The following is a 6,752-nucleotide window of genomic DNA, read 5'->3' as shown; positions in this document are numbered from 1 at the left end:
TAAAAACGGGTTTATTATTGACCTTTCCTGGTGGGGAAACCTTCCGAAGTTTCGAACATATAAAGAAAACGGAGATATTTTCAAAAAACATCAAAATAAAGAGACGCGTAATTTATTTTGCTCATAGTGGTACAGAAAAGAAAAACCCGGAGAAGGACCATTTTCACCTGTGGCGGCTCCTGAGTATATGATATGGTAGTGCCAAAACGTAGACAATAAATAAACGCCGTACATGTAAAGGCACAAATAACATTATTTTCTTACAGTCACACACACACACGCACACACACACACACACACACACACACATATATATATATATATATATATATATATATATATATATATATATATATATACATATATATATATATATATATAGAGAGAGAGAGAGAGAGTTATTTAGAATGAAGTTGTTTGTGCCTACAGTAAACTTATTATGAACATAAAGCAGATTTTGTCCAGATTGCGACCTCCCCCAAATAACACACGGAAAAGAAAATAAAGGATTGGCTACATCACAACCACAAATTCGAACTGTTTTTCAAATATATGTTCATGTTAAATTGATACAATCTTTCCCTATTACGGATCACTTGCTTAACACACAATTTTAAATTAGGCATTTGCTTTCCTGAATTTCCTGCTTCCAGTTAGTTTGTCGTCATATGATAGGGATGAAAACGGATATTTCACTTAAATTACTTGCCACATTCATCGTAATGTATTGTTCTGGTTTCACGGAAAATAGTTACAAATATAGAGAAAGAAGAAAACAGCACTACACTTAAACACAGTACTCAGCATCAAAACTTAGCAAAAATATATAATTGACAAGTTCATACACATACCACATTCAACATCACAAACACTCAGGCGCACACCGCACAATGTGTTTACGTTTCAATCAGGGGGGATCATACCTGGGTTGAAAACACAATAACGAAATAAACTCCAAATCGATTTTTGGGAGGGTCAAATCTAGATGGTACATATTGATATGTAATAAGTAAGTAGTTTGGAATCACTGCAATAGGAACAAGTGAATCAGGAGTCACGTGTTAGAATTCCAGGCGACTTAACTCCAAACCAAAGCCCCCTTTCCTAGAGCAGCAAAACATAAGACGAAACAAATCTCCCGCTTTGAGCCACCTTCGATCCTGGCACAAATCGCTAGTTATTTCTTCGTATTTTCCTCCTGCTCTCCAACTAACGAGTATGCGCACAAACCATTTTTGGAACAGTCGGGAGAGCACGAGAGAACTTGGCACTAATGCGCGCTATACACCACGAGATCAATCGTAGGAAATATCTTAGGATTTATCTTCGGAAAAATGTTATGACATATCTTGTAGGAAATCCTACCCTTTTTGTACCATACACGTGAAGAGTTTTCCTGTCTGACCGAATCACTTTTATCAACATTGTGAAATAGTTCTATTTAATAAAAGTACAAAATTGAAGGATTACTATGCTAACCATACTGCACATCCCACTGATATTAATAACAGGCGTTATATTTTTAAATTGGATACCTCTAAAAAAGAACATAAATGTCAGAAGGGTGCTGGAATACTTTTGGTGTACCACTTGTTACAAGATTTACAAATAAAATTTAATACTTTGCATGGAAAGATATATTTACAAGGATCAAATTTCTGCAAACAACAGAATTAAATACAAAGTAAAACAGCTGTATATTGTTTACAATTGTAGGGTTAATAGTGTAAAATTATTATAAATGTTTTAACGACGGATAAAATAGGTTAGAGACAATGTTTAGCAGAAAGGGTCCAGCTAATTTTTCTAAGAAATGTTGCAATTTCGGTAGTTTCTATTTACATTAGTTTAGTTTAGGCTGGTTCAGGTTAGTTACGGTTATGTTACGTCAGATTATATTAGTATATGGTTCCAGCTAATTTTTAAAAAGTGACAGAATTTCGCATACTTCTATTAATATTAGGTTAGTTTAAGTTAGTTAATTTCATTAGGTTAGATATGGTTAGGTCTAAGTACTTGCATCTTCCATTTCTCCTGTAAATTTTGTATGTTTTGCCTACTTTTGGACCCCTTCTCCGAAACACTTACCTAAGTGAATGTATATGAAAGATGACCGGTGATACTATTTTCCACCGCCGGTTTATTTCTGTATAGTTTACAGAAGCTAGAGTTTATGTTTACAAGTGGAGCGCTACCACCACGATATCATGACAATTGCTATTCAAACTCGTATCATTGCCGAAACCCACTCGTTTTCACTACATTAACTGACGCGCCTGCTTCCTTCGCTCGCACCCTCTTACTGACGCTCGGACCCCGGCTTCGCCCTGCCCTGACTGTTAGATAGCATTCGAAGTTTCAAGAGGCCACCTAGCACAACTTGGTTTGCGTTTTTTACACTATAGTTTTTATGCTATATATCCGGACCCCGTATTTGTACGCAAATCGTAAAAGAATTGTAGTTTATCATCAACTGCTTGTGATGGTACTCTTGAGGGATTTTATTTATGTTATGTGAATAAGTTTCATGTCGGTTAACGTAAATCATTTAGAAAACAGTGATAAATTATAATTTTTCAACAATTATTTCGAGTGGTAAAGTTAATCTGTACGATCAGACGATACCTCATCAGTTGTGTTTTTGCTTGTTTTGTTTTCACTTTTTCTCACCTGATGTCGCTTAAATCGAAATCTTACGAATTTTCTTTCCGAAATAGAGCGTGCTCTAAACAGGAGAAATCTCATAGGATCGTTCAGAACACAGGAAATGACATGAGATCTGATGTCATATACGTTGAGATTTTGACTCTAGGACAAATCGTAAGAGATTTCCTAGGATCTATCCTATAGTGTATAGCCCGCCTAACAGAGTAGAGATAGGCCTATGTACTCTATCATGCGAGTAATTCTGAACGCATTCAATCACTGCGCGCGACTCAAACCAGCTTCTCGTGAGCAATGATGACGTTGCAAGTAAAGTATTGCGCATAAAATTAAAAAGTTTGTTATTCATTAAGATGCAAATATTATTTAGATTATTTTTGTATTATTTGTGGTAGTCCCACGGCACATTGGCTCCCCTTCAGCGGCCGCCGCTGATTTTCACTATCTCAAAATTTATGTACCTTTAGTATTATTTGAACAAACGAAAGGATAAATTTATACCAACCAGAAAAACGAAGAAAGACCGTTTTAATTACTTGGGTATATCATCTTGTACTATTGAAATAAACGAAGGAATAAATTTACAAGAGATATTTGTATTGGAATAATTTATAGGTAATTTTAAATTAACTGAATAATTTTTTTCTTATAACAGAGACTTGTTTTCTCTTGGTTGTTTTTTGACGTGATTTCATTATTATTTTAGCTGAAAAATGAAATTTAATTATTTTCAACGCGTTAGGTATAACAGGATGGCAGATATTATCCTGGAAATGCATAAACCACTAAGTTAAATTTTGATGGTTGTAGTTTCCTACGGTAAACGTATTGTGCAGTACATATTTAATATTTATATAGAATTGGTCTGTGTCATTTATATGTATATTGAGAGATAGGATTTCGTCTGATCCGGAAAGAAAAGCACGGAAAGAAAAACAAATAATTGGGTGACGTAATTTCTACATTTCCTGATTGAAAGTTTGAAAGTTTCTCCGAGGGATAATCATTTTTTTTCGGAGGGAGATTCCCCCGGGCTACCCCTGAATTCATCCCTCGATAGATGGGATTTTCTTAATTTAATTTCTTATCGCTGGTGTTTATACACCAATAAGCTGCACACGTAATCATCTTAAACGTTAAACCAAAGACTTTTAAAAATGGCAAGAAGAGCCGCATGTTCATCTACGAAGAACCTAACATTTGAAAGAACAATGACAGAAAAGAAATGAGTCAACAATCAATCATGTTTACCAAATGCTGTTTTCAGGCATCACAGATTTACTGGGACAAACGGACACATACGTTGTAAAGCAACGCGAAAAAAACGTTTTGTAACATTCTACGCTAAATTTGCGTCAATTGCAAAGCAAAACGTAAATACCTTGCGTTGACGAAGCTCATGGAATGAAATCCAAGAACCTATCTGGAATGATTTTAGTGATTTTAGTATCTCTGAACTAGGATTAAATTTTAAGTTTACTTAGCAGCCTTGCTGCCGGAAGCGGATGTTGGCAAGGAAGCAGAAGCCTCTCTTTTTTTATGTGGAACGTATTGTAACGTGTAAGTACGGAATCGGTGTTAATCGAATTAAATTTTGGGGTGAAACTGATATGGTGATCGGTATTATATATTACTTAAGTAACATACATAATGTTGTTGTTAAAATTATACTGATATAATAAGTATTTTATTTTAATATTGTAGGAGTTAGATATCCTCAATTGAAGCATGTGAATGTTCTGTGAAATTGAAGTGCGTGAATAAAGACTATAATTTTCATGTTTTTGTTCCGAATATATGGTTGGTAATTTTAAATATTATATATGTATTACAAAACAATTATACTATCACCGTTCCTAAACTATATGATGATAACGACGCTTAGCATAAATACTGTAAATCTCCGCCAGTTTATTAAGCTGACGTTAGGTTAGTTTTGATTCTGTTCGGTATACCCCAATATTAGTAATGGCTATAGGTCTTAATGGAATTTAACCCAAAGGTTATAATGGGACGGTGTAGTTAATTCTTTGTAGGGTAGACTTACGTAAAATCGAGTGCTTACTGCCTTCTATTGCGGCAGAATTCTATTCTCGGTTCGAAATCCGTTTTTTTCAATTCTATACTCCTCTTTTGCAATTTAGTGGTGCATTGTTGATACATTTCGTATTTCACGTTAAGTATTAGTAATTTTGGTAAGTATTTGGATTTTTGAGTTTATATTGGGTGTATGAGATGTCTAGAGGTATAGTTGAACTGTTATGGTTGAAGATTCATTTAAAAAAAAAAAAGTAATATACATAAGAACTCCCTGAACTGCGTTTCTTCTGTGTTCTATTACCACTTCTATATGAAATAACATAAATTTTCTACGTAGTGTAATAGTATGAAGTATCCATGTGCACAAGACATGCGATATGCGTTAAATCCCCCCCCCCCCACACAGTCATAGATAAAGTACAAGGGCACTACACATGCAGATATAAAGTACAGGTACGTTCTTTATTTTCGTATCAGTCGATAAATAAATAAAAGTCGGTTTGTTACCGCCTTTGTAAGTTCGTACATACTCAATGAATAATCCCTAAAAGTATGAGCGTCCTGCTCCTTCGGGAACTGATGCAGCTATATCCAAAAATAAAAAAAATTAATGCTGTATCGCCATATCACACGAAAATCGAAAAAAAAGTTGTTATTTAGTTTCTTCTCTCAAATACTAGGTTGTGTCCCTGGCTCATGTGGATGAATGTTAGAAAAACTAGTACATAAATACGAACCATGTCTCCTGAAATGAATCTGCATGGAGAAATAGAAGTCCACACCGAAAGTAATTGTTAACGAACAAATAGTCAATTTAGTGAAAAGACTTACAGGGGATAAGCAAAAATATGGTAGCACCTGAAAAAATTCACCTTCTCTTTCTTAATAGCGAGTAGGTCAATTTTTGGTATGCAGAACGTCGTGCGATCAACGGGGAATGGCGAAATACAGGTCGCGTGTGGTTGTCAAAGGAATGTTGTACCATTTTTCTGCCGAAGTAGCTGCAAGTTGTAGGGACGATGGTTTTGGGTAGCGGGTTCGCACATTGGTCTCCAAAACAGCCCAGGGGTACAATGATATTGAGGTATGTCGATTGTGGAGACCATGGCAGACGTGACATTTTAACAAGTCTTGGACAATATGAGCTTCATGAACAGGGCCTCTTCAAGCACGACATTACCATCTGGAAACAGTTTGTACAGCGGTGGACACTTCTAAATGGTACACCTTAGCCGTAAATCTCCATATGGCTGTACCATTTAGAAGTGTCCACCGCTGTACCATGGGATGCAGCTGGTCACTCAAAATGGTTGCATAGTCCTTGACAGTGGCGTGTCCATGCAGGATGACGATGGATCCGGAAGAATTACCAGAGTATGGCTGTCCAAATCATCACTGAACCACCGCCATGCTTCTTTTTTGGTAACAGACAATCTGTATTTATGCTTGTGCTGGCGTTCTCCACACGTAAACTCGGCCAGGAGGTGGAAACAATGTAAAGGTACACTTGTCCGACCAGATGACAGTCTTCCACTTCTACATTGTCCAGTTTTTTATGGGCATTGCACCACTGTCTCCATATAGGAGCATGATCAACAGTCTCAGGTGGTCTGGAAATTGCCGATTTGCCATAAATACCTTTGCGTATGGAGTTCTCTTCCGACTGTTCTGACGCTAACAGAGTTTGTAAGCACTGTATTCAGTTCAGATGTGACTTTCGGTGGCGTGACAATGATCTTCGTCACAATCCTACCCAATATGCGTCTTCCTCTGTCACGCGGGTGCTTCACTGATGCTTTTTCTTTCTTTCTTTCTTCGGAACACTCGTATTTAAGAACTTGTGTGGCTCTTGATACACGAAACATTTCCGCTACTTTCGTCATGGAAGCTCCCACCATACGTGACCCCTGAATTTGTGCTCTTTGAAACTGTCAGCTTCGCGATAACTTGTCTGTACCGGTCGCTGAACTGTAACTGGCACATCTGTTCGATTGGCCAGGTTGTATACCTTACAGGATATACCGGTGACCACAGCGACATGTACCATT

At 36.7% G+C, this 6,752-nt stretch overlaps 1 protein-coding gene across 2 annotated transcripts in view; it reads left to right on the top strand.

The window, feature by feature from the left end:
* The first annotated feature begins 4,076 nt into the window (after positions 1 to 4,076).
* Positions 4,077 to 6,752, top strand: part of RpL26 (ribosomal protein L26) — a 39,558-nt gene continuing 36,882 nt past the window's right edge. The window contains exon 1 of one of the 2 annotated variants that reach the window (XM_081766431.1): positions 4,077 to 4,224. The gene's annotated coding sequence lies outside the window, so the exon portion shown is untranslated. Of the gene's footprint in view, positions 4,225 to 4,265; positions 4,285 to 6,752 lie in introns of those variants that run through there. The other variant, XM_081766439.1, reaches the window with a different exon arrangement.

The sequence above is a fragment of the Thermobia domestica genome, chromosome 1 (assembly GCF_964235325.1).
Source record: "Thermobia domestica chromosome 1, izTheDome1.hap1.1, whole genome shotgun sequence".
Lineage (NCBI taxonomy): Eukaryota > Metazoa > Arthropoda > Insecta > Zygentoma > Lepismatidae > Thermobia > Thermobia domestica.
The sequence above is the reverse complement of the archived record's forward strand: the minus strand, read 5'-3'. Positions and strand labels throughout refer to the sequence as shown.